Here is a 16160-nt window from a genome sequence, read left to right on the forward strand (position 1 = left end):
AAGTTGGGAAAGGTGGCAATAAATACTGATAAAGTTGAGGAATGCTCATCAAACACTTATTTGGAACATCCCACAGGTGTGCAGGCTAATTGGGAACAAGTGGGTGCCATGATTGGGTATAAAAACAGCTTCCCAAAAAATGCTCAGTCTTTCACCAGAAAGGATGGGGCGAGGTACACCCTTTGTCCACAACTGCGTGAGCAAATAGTCAAACAGTTTAAGAACAACATTTCTCAAAGTGCAATTGCAAGAAATTTAGGGATTTCAACATCTACGGTCCATAATATCATCAAAAGGTTCAGAGAATCTGGAGAAATCACTCCACGTAAGCGGCATGGCCGGAAACCAACATTGAATGACCGTGACCTTCGATCCCTCAGACGGCACTGTATCAAAAACCGACATCAATCTCTAAAGGATATCACCACATGGGCTCAGGAACACTTCAGAAAACCACTGTCACTAAATACAGTTCATCGCTACATCTGTAAGTGCAAGTTAAAGCTCTACTATGCAAAACGAAAGCCATTTATCAACAAGATCCAGAAACGCCGCTGGCTTCTCTGGGCCCGAGATCATCTAAGATGGACTCATGTAAAGTGGAAAAGTGTTCTGTGGTCTGACGAGTACACATTTGAAATTGTTTTTGGAAATATTCGACATCGTGTCATCCGGACCAAAGGGGAAGCGAACCATCCAGACTGTTATCGACGCAATGTTCAAAAGCCAGCCTCTGTGATGGTATGGGGGTGCATTAGTGCCCAAAGCATGGGTAACATACACATCTGTGAAGGTACCATTAATGCTGAAAGGTACATACAGGTTTTGGAACAACATATGCTGCCATCTAAGCTCCGTCTTTAGCAGGACAATGCCAAGCCACATTCAGCACGTGTTACAACAGCGTGGTTTCGTAAAAAAAGAGTGCGGGTACTTTCCTGGCCCGCCAGCAGTCCAGACCTGTCTCCCATCGAAAATGTGTGGCGCATTATGAAGCGTAAAATACGACAGCGGACTGTTGAACGACTGAAGCTCTACATAAAACAAGAATGGGAAATAATTCCACTTTCAAAGCTTCAACAATTAGTTTCCTCAGTTCCCAATCGTTTATTGAGTGTCGTTAAAAGAAAAGGTGATGTAACACAGTGGTGAACATGCCCTTTCCCAACTACTTTGGCACGTGTTGCAGCCATGAAATTCTAAGTTAATTATTATTTGCAAAAAAAAAAAAAAAAAGTTTATGAGTTTGAACATCAAATATCTTTTCTTTGTAGTGCATTCAATTGAATATGGGTTGAAAAGGATTTGCAAATCATTGTATTCAGTTTATATTTACATCTAACACAATTTCCCAACTCATATGGAAACAGGGTTTGTACATGACTCACATAATGTTTTTTCTTTAGTGACTGTGCCAGAGGTGGACATGCATTCTACTGAGGTGGCAAATCATGAAGCGTTAATCTATCGCAGCACCAAGCAAATAATCCCAAGATTCCCACCATATCAATTCCTAGATGTGATCGAAATTATTTAAGACGTACTACACAAAATAAAAACGTAACGTTATTAATATCAGTACTACGGATACCATAAACAAAAACGCCTCAAAACAGTAATATGGGCTTTTTAAACATCAGATCATTGTCTCCCAAAACATTATAAATTAATGGGGTCATTACAGACAGCAATCTTAACATCATTGGTCTCAGTGAAACTTGGCTAAAACCACATTAATTTTTCCTGCTTAAAGAGGCATCTCCTCCTAACTATATGAGTGCACATATTGTCCATCCCCTTAAAAGGGGTGGAGGGGTTGCACTAATATCTCATGAAAACTTTAACCTTAGCTCTAACCTAAGTAATAAATATAAATCATATGAGGTCTGTCACACCGCTACCTCTCCATCTGGCTATCTATCGCCCCTCTGGGCCCTATTCGTTTTTTGTCAGCAAATTTTCAGAGTGTGTTGCTGATCTAGTGATGCACGCAGATAATATAATTACAATGGACGATTTTAATATCCATATGAATACCCCCACCTCTGTGCGTGGCGCTCCAGACTATAATTGATAGCTGTGGTCTTACACACACAAAAAATGAACCTACACATTGCAACGGTGATACGATAGATCTACCTCCAAAGTTATGGTACTGTCCAGTCACTCAGGCAAATCATATTGTTGATGTAGATGCCCAAATTTGCTATACAGATTTACTTTACAAAAGAGAAGTGTGGGATATTTCTCTTGTTGATTTATTTGTATTTGACTTTATTAAAGGGATTTATATTAATGTTTGGCGCAGCCGGAGCAGGAGGGGATAGAAAGAAGAAAAAGAGGACAGTGGGGGAAATTGTGGGGACAATAGGAGGATAAGACAAAGAGACGACAACAACAACAGAACAACATCAGCAAAAACGATATGTACAAATATGATACAAAAAGTGACAGCAGAGAAGCAGTTAGTGTAGTAAATATTAATAACACAGAAATGACAATGAACATTATTGCACTACAATTGGAGCAATACAAATACCAATAGAAATCGCACCATTGATAAGGAATAATAATGATAATAACTACCTCCAATATCAACAATAAAATTGTTTCAAATGCAATAATACATAGATGTAAGGATAACTTTAAATACAAAATAAATCAGATAGATGGAGGGGAAGAACGAGAAGTGAACACTAATAACCGTGTAGATTGTTATAGTAACAATAGCTTAAGCTTTGTCAGTGTGCCGTGTTTTACCCAGTTTCCCCTAGGTTAACAGCGTTAATATATGTTTGATGAAACGTGATTATATGCACGACTGTATGTATGCATATGTGCTTGTATATGTACAGTATGTGTATATGTATGTTTGTAAAGTGAATGTGCGTGTGGATGTATGTACTGTATTTGTTTTGTTTGTGGGAGCGTAGGAACCTGTGTATGTGGGTAAGTACATACTGTATGTGTGCGCGTATGAAACTATCAATGAATGTACTTATGTATGTATATACAGTATGTATGAATAACTGTGTGTATGTGAGTAAATATGTGTATTTGTATGTACAATACATTTGCCACCCAGAGAGCCCAAGCCAAAACAACAGGTGAACAAGGGACCACCTGCCCCACGCAGTCAGGCCAGCCAGAGACAGGACCCCCCAGAGCCCACCATGACGCCCCGCAGGCCAGCAGCAGGCCGTAGACAGACGCGCCCAGCAGAGGACAAGGCATGGGAGAAATAGGGGACAGCCATCCCTCAAGCTAGCGAGAGACCACACCCCATGCGGGCAGAAAGACTGGGCAGTGCGCCCAGAGACTACCCACAGGAAGACCGCCCCACCCACCCCACCAGCAACCGGGCCCGCACGAGCCCAACATCTCCCCAGGAGAGCACCACCCAAGTCGGCCGCCGCAGGACCGCCCAGCACAACTGCTTGATAATTCTGATGAATACAAAATGTTAAGGAGGTCGTCACAGAAGTGAACAAAATGTATCGAACTTTCACATACTCTTAATATCCAATTATATTTATTATATATCCATTACATTAATATGTACTTGCTTACTTGCTTATGGTAGTCCATCAAATCTGATGATGACTTCTACTTCTTCTATTGGTGAGTTTTGAAGTGACTGAAAAGTCCAATACGAGAGCCACATGGTCTATTGCAATGGGGGCATGTGAAGTTAGTGTTCATCGTGGTCTTGGCTGCAGGGCCCATCTTCCTCCTCTGGCGTTTCCCTTCCCTCGCTGCGCTTCTCTCCTCTTCAAAACGGTGAAGGCCTGCATGGCAGAGTTTCCTCCAGAAAGAGCGTTCTGAGGCAGAGCTTTCCAGCTGTGTGTGCTGTATTCCACACTTCTTAAGTGTTATCTTCAGTTGGTCCTTGTATCTCCGCTTTTGGCCTTCTGCACAGCTCTGGCCATGATGTAGTTGACCATACAGCAGTTGTCGCGGAAGTCTATCATCTGGCATTTTGATGGTGTTGCCGGCCCATCGCAGTTGGTACTGGAGAAAGGTGGCCTCCATGCTCTTGGTACCAGTTCTAATCAAGAATTCCATGTGTGGCACACGATCACGCCATGTTAGCCCAAAGATCCGCTGGAGACACTTGATGTGAAAGTTCTCCAGCTGTTGGATGTGGCGGTGATACAGGGTCCAAGCTTCACAGCCGTATAGTAGTGTGGAGACACAGATGGCTAGGTAGACTGCCGCAGTGGTATGTATGCTGAGGGCTTTGTTCACATACACCCTCTTGCGCAGTCTACCAAAGGAGGCTGAGTCAGACCTTATTCGGTTTTGAACATCATTGTCCATGCTGCAGTTTTTGGAGAGGATGCTCCCAAGATATTTGAAGTCTGGGACTACTGCTAGGGGCTTGTCATCGACGTTAGAGACAGGTGATGGTGGTCGAGTTGGCGGAGGGGAATTCCACTGGCAGAGTACTTCTGTCTTCACAGTGTTCACACTGAGACCCAGTCTATTACAGGCCTTCACAGCAGCTGTTAGCGTCGCCTGCAGAGCCTCTGATGTATGTGCCACGAAGGCACAATCATCAGCATGCTGTAATTCCACAATGTTCACAGTTTTGACCTTGGTAGCCACCTGCAACCTTCTGATGTTAAATAAGCTTCTATCCAACCTGTAATCCACAAGCACACCACTGCTTCCCTCAACTTCTTTGTGCAGTAGCCAAGTGACACTCATGAGGAAGATGTTGAATAGCACAGCTGCAAGTACACAGCCCTACATGTGCATACCTTGAAATGCCTAGACTCCTGTCCTCCTCTTGTTACCTGAGCCATCATCTCCTTGTGGAAACTTTGCAGGATGTTTAAAAACTTCTGCGGGCAATCAACCCTGAGAAGGACCGCCCAGAGCAAGTCTCTGTGGACCATATCAAAGGCTTTTGATAGGTCCACAAACGCCATGTATAGATCTTGATGTTGCTCCCTACACTTCTCTTGTAGCTGGCGTGTTGTGAAAATCATGTCCACAGTGCTGTGGTTCTTTCTGAAGCTACATTGAGACTCAGGCAATAGGTGTTCTGTTATGCTCTGTATGAATCTTGACAGCATCACTTTGGCAAGAACCTTGCCGGCAGCAGACAGGAGGGATATTCCTCTACTATTGCCACAGACAGACTTCTCACCCTTCCCTTTATATATGGTTACAACATTGTTGGGGGACTGCTCCGCGCTTACATATATCAGCAATGTAGTGGAAAATTGCTCTGATACAGAGATAGCCTCCCTTTTTAAGGATATCTGCAGGGATGCCATCCGGGCCAAGGGTCTTGTTGTTCTTCAGTGACCTAACTGCAGCCCAGACATTAGAGAAGGTTGGGAGAAGATCCAGTTCTACAATAGTTGGATAGCTGGGCAGGTCGTCCAGCACTGCCAGATCAGCGGTGGCAGGTTGTTTTAAAAGTGTTTGGAAGTGTTCCGCCCATCTGTCCACATCTTGTTGCTGGTCCTTTATGAGGGTTGAGCCAACAGCTGACTTCACAGGTGAGAGAGAGGAGTTCCTGGGGCCATGGATAGTTTTCACAGCATTGTAGAAGTTGTGCATGTCATTCTTCACTGCAAAATGTTTGATTTCTTGAACCTTGTCAGTCCACCAGTCATTTTTCAGTTTTCGTAGGACAGACTGTACCTCCTTCCTTGATGTTCTCCAGTGCTGCTTCAGCCTGACAGATGTAGGGTTGTTCAGGGCTGCGTTATGAGCCTTGTGCATGGTGTCCAGTATGGTTGTAATGGATTCTGAATTTTCGTCGAACCAGTCCTGATGCCTCTTACGGCGGTAGCCAATAGACTCGGCTGTGGCCTCATAGAGCTTTGAGCTAAGGCAGGTCTAGTTGTCATCAATGCTGCCTTCAGGGCTCGATTTCCTGCAGCTTCTCTGCAATGAAGGATCGAAGGCTGTTCCAGGCACAGTCCAACCGCTTTTTGCCAGTTTTTCGGAGACGAACAGGGGGGCGTACTTTCACTCGCAACTTGGAGATAATCATGGGGTGGTCAGTCCAGCAGTCAGCACCTCGCATTGCACGGGTGATGTGCATGTCCTTGGTGTCCTTGTGTCTCACGATAACCTAATCCAGCAGATGCCATTGCTTGGATCGTGGATGCATCCAGGAAGCCTTGTGTTTATTTTTCTGTTGGAAGATTGTGTTGGTGATTGTCAGGTCATGTTCAGCACAGAGACTGAGTAGCCTCATGCCATTGCTGTTAACCTTCTCGATACCATGATTCCCAATCACTCCGTTCCTTATGAGGTGGTTTTTCCCCACCATGGCATTAAAATCACCAAGCAGGAGGATTTTGTCACTGCTAAGGATGCGCTGTAGGGCCCCATATAGTTCATGGTAGAAGCGGTCCTTTGCCTTATTCTGGGATGGTAGAGTTGGCGCATATGCACTGAGAAGAGTTGCAAAGCTGTGTTTTGCCAGGGGGATACGGACAGACATGAGTCTTTCACTTATGCCGGTAGGTGTTTCAGTAAAACTGGGTAGCAGGCTGTTTTTTATTGCCAAACCAACACTATGGTGATGCGGACCTTCTGTAGGGTAACCCTTCCAGAAAAAGGTATAACCCTGGCCTTCTTTCATTAGGGATCCCTCATCCAGAAGTCTGGTCTCAATCAAAGCGGCGATGTCAATTCCATAACGTCTGAGCTCAGCTGCAACAAGCGCAGTTCTTCTTTGCAGCCTGTCAGGGTTGATGTCCAGAAGGGTTCTGATGTTCCATGCAGCCAATTTCAGGGGAACTTGTTAATTTTTTGTTTTTCGACCACAGTAGTTGTATGTCCCGGTAGGTGCGGTATCCTAACCAGAGTGTGAAGAGTGGGCAATGTTTAGGCCACCTTTTCTAGGCCTTCCCCCAACTTTGGGGTGAGCAGTGTGGCTCATAAATAAGGCTGCTCAGTCATACAGGGGTCTGCCGAAATCAGCTGCCACTTAAATCCCAGCTGATAGCGACCATTATAGCCCTGTATCGCTCACGTGCAGGGATCTAACTATAGGCTCCGAGTTCATTCTAACCTGCCCCTGTTATCAGACATCCTGACGCCGCCAGACTTTGTACTTTAGAATCCATTGCTGTTCTGGATCCACCAAGGTCAGAAGCAGTGTGTTGATACATTTTAAGTGCCTCTGGGGGTGCACAGTTCCCAGCCGCACTCTTTGCCACAAAGAGATGGAGCCTAGTGGCAAGGGGGAAACCCAGGACAACCAGCACCTCTTCATAGCTGCAGGAGGCAGCCGGAACACTCAGTCTGTCGTGGCCCGTCACGGTGCTTTTCTCTCAGGGTGTGCTCCCCTAGCCCTTGTCTTCCTGGACTTACCCGTAAGGCAGCGGGTCGATCCCCTACCTTTTAGTCTGAAATCGCGAGATTCCAGTTACCATGTGCTGCCACGAGGAGGCAAGGTGAAGGGTCTTGGTGAAGGAGAGGCTATTTACTGACCTCAGAAGGCTTTCGCACTTGGCTTCCTTTACCCAGGCTAATAGAGTGTCATTTGTACTCTTACTGTTGCGAAAAAAAACAGAGGTACATACGAAACCATAAATATGCTGAAATGTTACTAGGATTGTCCCAATCAGCATTTTGGCCTCCAATCCAATCCAATTATTTTGCCCAGTTTCGAGTCCTGATTCGATACTTTTACAATCTTATTATATTAAACATTAAACATTTAGATAAAACAATCTTGTCTTCTTTCATTCTCCTACTAACAAGCAGTTTGAAATTTGTCCAATTTGTGACTTTTTTCCAATTGGCGACGTCAACGGATTATCCATATATGGTAGAAATTTACCCAAAGTGCTTTGCACGAGTCTCCAATTGTAGTCCGACGCTCAATAAGTTCCTTCTTTTTCTCTATGCTCTTGTTGTGGGGCAGACTGGCTCATACATGCACATGCATCCTACACTGTTGCCATTTGTAATACAAAGTAGCATACTGTTCTAAATGTTATCTGTCAGTAGACTCGCTAAGGAAGCACTAAAAATTACAACATGGCTAACGGGGAGAAGACACAGTCGAAGGGGAGGCATGTAAATAAGACCGCCTGGTGAGAAAGCGACTTGAACAGGGTGGGATCTGAGCCGAGGATGTCGTTGTGGCACGTGCAGCCCTTTGAGACATTTGTGATTAATGGCTATATAAGTCAACTTTGATTGATGGTCTGTAAATCATAATCTATGCAACATTTTTACTTTAGAACCACCCTTACATGTTACGTAAACCACAATGAAGTCTTTAAAAAGTAGAAAATAATCATATGACTTCTTCAAAACGTAGTTTGAGGGATCAACCTAGTGTGCAGTGAGGCGCAGTAGCCACATGATATAAAATATCCAAATATCGCTTGTAAAACTTCTCGCCATCATTTTTTCTTTTAGATCACGTATATTTTCTTGTACAACTGCAGTAAGGCGGTGTCAGCAAATGAGTGTCATGATGGCATACATAGCGTGGAGCCATACATTGTAAAAGTCTGCAAAACCCCACATTCTCTGCAACAGAGATGGTCTGATTGTTTGAAGCATGGATCTATACTATGCACCTACCCTATGGATCAATCCTAGAATTTATCCTATGGATCTACCCTATGGATCTACCCTAGGATCTATCTTATGGATCTATTCTAAGCATCTACCCTATGGATCTATCCTAGGATTTATCCAATGGATCTACCCCATGGATCTATCCGAGGATGTATCCTATGGATCTACCCTATGGATCTATCCGAGGATCTATTCTATGGATCTACCCTATCCACATTCTCGGCAACAGAGATGGTCTGCTTTTTCGAAGCAATAAACTCGACTACCTTTTGTTTTGCTTTGCCTTTTCCCTCTTTGGGATATTTTTCTTTCCTCCATAGTCCAGGGTTTTCTTGCTTTGAGATTAGCGCAGCCTTGTTGAGCGCTTTGCACCCGTCTTTTTGATTGGAACTCAGATAAAATATTACATTTGTGGTGTTGAACTACCTTGTCCTTTTGCAGACATTGCGAGTGGTTGTAGGACTATTTTCATTTAAAAGGCTAAAGTACTTCCATATGGACAACATGGCTGTGCTTACTTTCCAGTATGCTTCAAAAGCAAAGCACTTTACACCAGCTGGCGTAAAATCCGGTTGCTAAGCCTTGGATCACCAATCAATTAAAACAGCTAAAATCAGCGATCGTGTTTAGTTACAACCCTAAACGTGCACCAGTGTAAAAATATCTCAATAATGGTTTGATTTGATAAAGTAAGATAATGAAATAAGATTTTCGAAGGATTAAGAATCAAATGCCTCCAGCAAGGGTGTTGACATTAAAAAGCATTTCATTAGCAAACCAAGTTGCCCTTCATCGAGACACATAATTACCAGCTGAATCATTTTACCAGCAAATAGACAAACTGAAAGGAGGAAGAAGTGTTCCTGGTAAACGTCACGAGTGAAAGCCAAATTTTCCGCATTGTATCGGGTTAGGCCTGTTTACTCCCTCCAGTTCTTAATAAGCATTAATGAAAAGCGTCACTAATCGGCACAACATGACATCTACAGGTCACGCCCTTTGCATGCCAGTCAAAGAGGGTGAGGTAGCAGTACAGCGACACTTTGCCAATCGGCCCAAAACATGACTTTATTATATATGTCCACATTTCAAAATCCCAATACTTCCAGTATTCTACAATTCTACATTTTCTGTAAAGCATTTGTGTTTAGCATTAACTAGCACACTGAACAGACAATTTTAAAGGCCTACTGAAATGATTTTTTTTTATTTAAACAGGGATAGCAGATCTATTCTATGTGTCATACTTGATCATTTCGCGATATTGCCATATTTTTGCTGAAAGGATTTAGTATAGAACAACGACGACAAAGATCGCAACTTTTGGTATCTGACAAAAAAAAGCCTTGCCCCTACCGGAAGTAGCGTGACGTAGTCAGTTGAACATTTCCGCAAAGTTCCCTATTGTTTACAGTGATGGCGGCCTGTAGTGAGAGCGATTCGGACCGAGAAAGCGACGATTTCCCCATTAATTTGAGCGAGGACGAAAGATTTGTGGATGAGGAACGTTAGAGTGCAGTTCAAGACATATCTTTTTTCGCTCTCACCGTAACTTAGGTACAAGCTGGCTCATTGGATTCCACACTCTCTCCTTTTTCTATTGTGGATCACGGATTTGTATTTCAAACCACCTCGGATACTATATCCTCTTGAAAATGAGAGTCGAGAACGCGAAATGGACATTCACAGTGACTTTTATCTCCGCGTCAATACATCGGTGAAACACTTTAGCTACGAGCTAACGTGATAGCATCGTGCTTAACTGCATATAGAAACAAAATAAATAAACCCCTGACTGGAAGGATAGACAGAAAATCAACAATACTATTAAACCGTGGACATGTAACTACACGGTTAATGCTTTCCAGGCTGGCGAAGGTTAACAATGCTGCTGCTAACGACGCCATTGAAGCTAACTTAGCAACCGGACCTCACAGAGCTATGCTAAAAACATTACCTCTCCACCTACGCCAGCCAGCCCTCATCTGCTCATCAACACTCGGGCTCACCTGCATTCCAGCAATCGACGGTGCGACGAAGGACTTCACCCGATCACAGATGCGGTTGGCGGCTCGGAGACGTAGGAAGTCAAAGTGAGGTCGCCGGCTAGCGCGTCTGCTATCCAACAAAGTCCTCCTGGTTGTGTTGCTGTAGTCCGCCGCTAATACACAGATCCCACCTACAACTTTCTTATTTGCAGTCTCCATTGTTCATTAAACAAATTGCAAAAGATTCACCTACACAGATGTCCAGAATACTGTGGAATTATGAAATGAAAACAGAGCTTTTTGTATTGTATTCAATAGGGTACCAATACTTCCGTTTCACTGGCTACGTCACGCGCATACGTCATCATACCGAGATGTTTTCAAGCGGAAGTGTGGCGGGAAATTTAAAATTGCACTTTATAAGTTAACCCGGCCGTATTGGCATGTGTTGCAATGTTAAGATTTCATCATTGATGTATAAACTATCAGACTGCGTGGTTGGTAGTAGTGAGTTTCAGTAGGCCTTTAACTTCCATATCTCTTACATTTCTCAACCAATTCAAATTGACATGAAAACATTCAGCTTTCCAAAACACTCAGATTTCTTATTTTTTCAGAGTCCCGGTTTGCCAGAGTTCCTCATTTTTGGACAAATAAATTCCCATTGAAAAGAATGGAATTCGTCCACACTTCTCAACGGATTAAAATAATTCCAGTATCAAAGCATCCTGGCTGAGAAATTTTCACCTTCCATAAATTCCCAATTTTCCCATAATATTCAGTTTTCTGTGAAGCATGTAAGTCCAGTTTAATCTTTCAGTTTCACGCACAATTTCTACACAACTTGGCTCATAGCACATTTGTTCTACTCCGTCCTGCTTTTTGACGCTCGACTTCGTCTTTATTTCCTAACTGTTTTGAACATCAACATGTCCAGCTCACTCGTGCGAGTGATCTATCCACACATTCCAACATTCTCCACAATTCCACATTTTCCCAAGCAAAATTCCCATTGAAAATGGGAACAATTAGAAAACTTGGAACAACAAAAACTTGGAAAAATGTCCCTTGTGGATCAATAAAGTTAGTCTAATTCTAAGTCTAAGTCTAAAACATTTAAATGCAGATTCAAAGCATCGACATGAAAGCTTTCTACTTTTTCAGGACATTTGGATCAACAATTTTCCATACGCCCAAAATCACACCTTTCCACAAAAGGCCACATATTTCACAACACAAATTCCTTTTGATCTTAAGAATTCCTTTTTTCCAAACAATTCCATCACAAAAGCATTTAGCTCACTCAAAACAATATTTTTTAAAGATTACACAAATTCTCATTGAGCGCCACATTTCTTAAACTATACAAACCACTCTGTCATAAAAAAATGTATGACAGAGGAATATTTCCTTGGCAGAAGAAACATTAAATACTGTTCCTACTTCTCAAAAAACATACTATTGTTATTGAGTGTGTTTCCCTTCCCTCGCTGCGCTTGTCTCCTCTTCAAAACGGTGAAGGCCTGCATGGCAGAGTTTCCTCCAGAGAGGGCGTTCTAAAGCAGAGCTTTCCAGCTGTGTGTGCTGTATTCCACGCTTCTTAAGTGTTATCTTCAGTTGGTCCTTGTATCTCCGCTTTTGGCCTCCTGCACAGCTCTGGCCATGATGTAGTTGACCATACAGCAGTTGTCGCGGAAGTTTATCATCTGGCATTGAATCAATCAATCAATGTTTATTCATATAGCCCTAAATCACAAGTGTCTCAAAGGGCTGCACAAGCCACAACGACATCCTCGGTACAGAGCCCACATACGGGCAAGGAAAAATTCACCCCAGTGGGACGTCGGTGAATGACTATGAGAAACCTTGGAGAGGACCGCATATGTGTGTAACCCCCCCCCTCTAGGGGAGACCGAAAGCAATGGATGTCGAGTGGGTCTGACATAACATTGTGAAAGTCCAGTCCACAGTGGATCCAACACATCAGCGGGAGTCCAGTCCACAGCGGGGCCAACAGGAAACCATCCCGAGCGGAGACGGGTCAGCAGCGCAGAGATGTCCCCAACCGATGCACAGGCTAGTGGTCCACCCGGGGTCCCGACTCTGGACAGCCAGCACTTCATCCATGGCCACCGGACCTATGCAACTCCCCCTCGCAAGGGACAGGGGAGAAGAGGAGAGAGGAAAAGAAACGGCAGATCAACTGGTCTAAAAAAGGGGGGTCTATTTAAAGGCTAGATTATACAAATGAGTTTTAAGATGGGACTTAAATGCTTCTACTGAGGTAGCATCTCTAACTGTTACCGGGAGGGCATCCCAGAGTACTGGAGCCCGAATAGAAAACGCTCTATAGCCCGCAGACTTTTTTTTGGCTCTGGGAATCACTAATAAGCCGGAGTTCTTTGAACGCAGATTTCTTGTCGGGACATATGGTACAATACAATCGGTGAGATAGGCTGGAGCTAAACCGTGTAGTATTTTATACGTAAGTAGTAAAACCTTAAAGTCGCATCTTAAGTGCACAGGAAGCCAGTGCAGGTGAGCCAGTATAGGCGTAATATGATCAAACTTTCTTGTTTTTGTCAAAAGTCTTGCAGCCGCATTTTGTACCAACTGTAATCTTTTAATGCTAGACATAGGGACACCCGAAAATAATACGTTACAGTAATCGAGACGAGACGTAACGAACGCATGAATAATGATCTCAGCGTCGCTAGTGGACAAGATGGAACGAATTTTAGCGATATTACGGAGATGAAAGAAGGCCGTTTTAGTAACACTCTTAATGTGTGACTCAAACGAGAGAGTTGGGTCGAAGATAATACCCAGATTCTTTACCGAGTCGCCTTGTGTAATTGTTTGGTTGTCAAATGTTAAGGTGGTATTATTAAATAGATGTCGGTGTCTAACAGGACCGATAATCAGCATTTCCGTTTTCTTAGCGTTGAGTTGCAAAAAGTTAGCAGACATCCATTGTTTAATTTCATTAAGACACGCCTCCAGCTGACTACAATCCGGCGTGTTGGTCAGCTTTAGGGGCATGTAGAGTTGAGTGTCATCAGCATAACAGTGAAAGCTAACACCGTACTTGCGTATGATGTCACCCAGCGGCCGCATGTAAATACTAAAGAGTGCAGGGCCAAGAACCGAACCCTGGGGAACTCCGCACGTTACCTTGACATAGTCCGAGGTCACATTGTTATGGGAGACGCACTGCATCCTGTCAGTAAGATAAGAGTTAAACCAAGACAAGGCTAAGTCTGACATACCAATACGTGTTTTGATACGCTCTAATAAAATATTATGATCGACGGTATCGAAAGCGGCGCTAAGATCAAGAAGCAGCAACATAGATGACGCATCAGAATCCATCGTTAGCAATAGATCATTAGTCATTTTTGCGAGGGCTGTCTCCGTAGAGTGATTTGCCCTGAAACCGGATTGAAAAGGTTCACAGAGATTGTTAGTCACTAAGTGTTCATTTAGCTGTTGTGCAACAATTTTTTCGAGAATTTTGGAAATAAACGGAAGGTGGGAGTTTACCATGAGGTCAGGATCAAGGTTAGGTCTTTTGAGCAGAGGATGAATAACCGCTTTTTTGAATTCTAGGGGAACAGTGCCGGAGGAAAGTGATAAGTTTATAATATTTAACACTGATGGACCTAATAATAAAAACAGTTCCTTGATAAGTTTCCCAGGAAGTGGGTCAAGTAAACATGTTGTTTGTTTTATCCCACTTACACGCTGTAATAATTCCCTTATGTTATTTCATCAAAAATAGAGAGACTATTTTGGAGGGCAGTGTCCGTCGTATATACAGTCGTATTTGTGTTAATAGAACCCAGTTGTAGCTGGGATGCGTTGTCTTTAATCTCCTTTCTAATGAGTTCAATTTTCTTATTAAAGAAATTCATAAAATCATCTGCCGAGTGGGTGGAGCTACTGGGAGGAGTCCCTTGTTGGGTTAGCGATGCTACTGTACTAAACAGAAATTTAGGATCGTTTTTGTTGAGGCGGATGAGATTTGAGTAGTATTTAGCTTTAGCTAAGGTAAGCATGCGTTTATAAGTTATTAAACTATCACTCCATGCTTGATGGAAAACCTCAAGTTTAGTCGCGCGCCATTTGCGTTCCAGTTTTCTACATGATAATTTATGAGCTCTAATTTCTTCTGTAAACCATGGGGTGCGCCGTTTAGGGGCCCTTTTTTGCTTTAGCGGTGCTATACTATCAATAATTCCGCGCAAGGCATCGTCAAAGTTGTTAGTGAGGTTATCAATAGAGCCGACATAATTTGGGAATGGTGCCATTACCGAAGGCAGTAGGTCAGCAAGAGTCATCGTTGTGGCAGCATTAATGTTGCGGCCGCTATAGCAGTTATTATTATTATTAGCTTGTTGACAATGAGTCAAAACTTCAAATTTTATAAGGTAATGATCGGACATTACTTTAGTATATGGAAGTATCATAACTTTGGAGGTGGTGACACCCCTGACAAGCACTAGATCTATTGTATTACCGTTGCGATGCGTGGGTTCATGTATTATTTGTGTAAGACCACAGCTATCAATTATGGTTTGGAGCGCCACGCACTGAGGGTCCGATGGGGTATTCATATGGATATTAAAGTCCCCCATTATGATTATATTGTCGGCGTGCGTCACTAGATCAGCAACGAACTCTGAGAATTCACTGATAAAGTCCGAATAGGGCCCAGGGAGGCGGTAGATAACAGCCAGGTCGAGAGGTAGCGGTGTGACAGACCTCATAGTAAGCACCTCAAACGATTTATATTTATTATTTAGGTTAGGGGTAAGGTTGAAATTTTCATTGTATATTAGTGCGACACCCCCTCCCCTTTTAAGAGGACGGGCAACATGCGCATTTGTATAGTTAGGAGGAGATGCCTCATTGAGCGCAAAAAATTTGTCTGGTTTGAGCCAGGTTTCGCTAAGACCAATGACGTTAAGATTGTTGTCTCTAATGACCTCATTAACTAATAACGCCTTGGGAGACAATGATCTTATGTTTAAAAAGCCCATATTATAGGTATTGGGCTGTTTTGACAAGTTTTTGTTAAGATTATCCGTAGTAGCAATATTAACAATGTTGCGTTTATTATGCGTAGTGCACTTTAAATAGTTTCAACCATATCTACGAATTGATATGACGGGAATTTTCCGATTGTTTGCTTGGTGCTGCAATAGACTGGACATATCATAATTTGCCACCTCAGTAGAATGCATGTCCACCTCTGACACAGACACAACAGAAAAAACATTATGTGAATTGTGTATTATTCTAAGAGAATTGCTATGCGTACATGGATTATCCAGCCTGGCGCTGGCTAGTTCTAGCTTAACTGACTCCTCACCCGGACTAACAGACATTGTAATTGCCTGTGACCGGGCTTGCTCTAGTGTAGTCAGTCAAGTGAGACTTAAATAGTAGTCTATGTTTCTAGACAGGACGATGGCGCCTTCCTGGTTAGGGTGAAGGCCGTCTCTCATCAGCAAGCCTGGTTTGCCCCAGAAAGAGGGCCAGTTATCAATAAACGTTAGTCCCTGTTGCCTACAGAAGCTAGACAGCCACTTGTTAAGCGAG

The sequence above is a fragment of the Entelurus aequoreus genome, linkage group LG20 (genome assembly GCF_033978785.1).
Source record: "Entelurus aequoreus isolate RoL-2023_Sb linkage group LG20, RoL_Eaeq_v1.1, whole genome shotgun sequence".
NCBI classification, from domain to species: Eukaryota; Metazoa; Chordata; class Actinopteri; order Syngnathiformes; family Syngnathidae; genus Entelurus; species Entelurus aequoreus.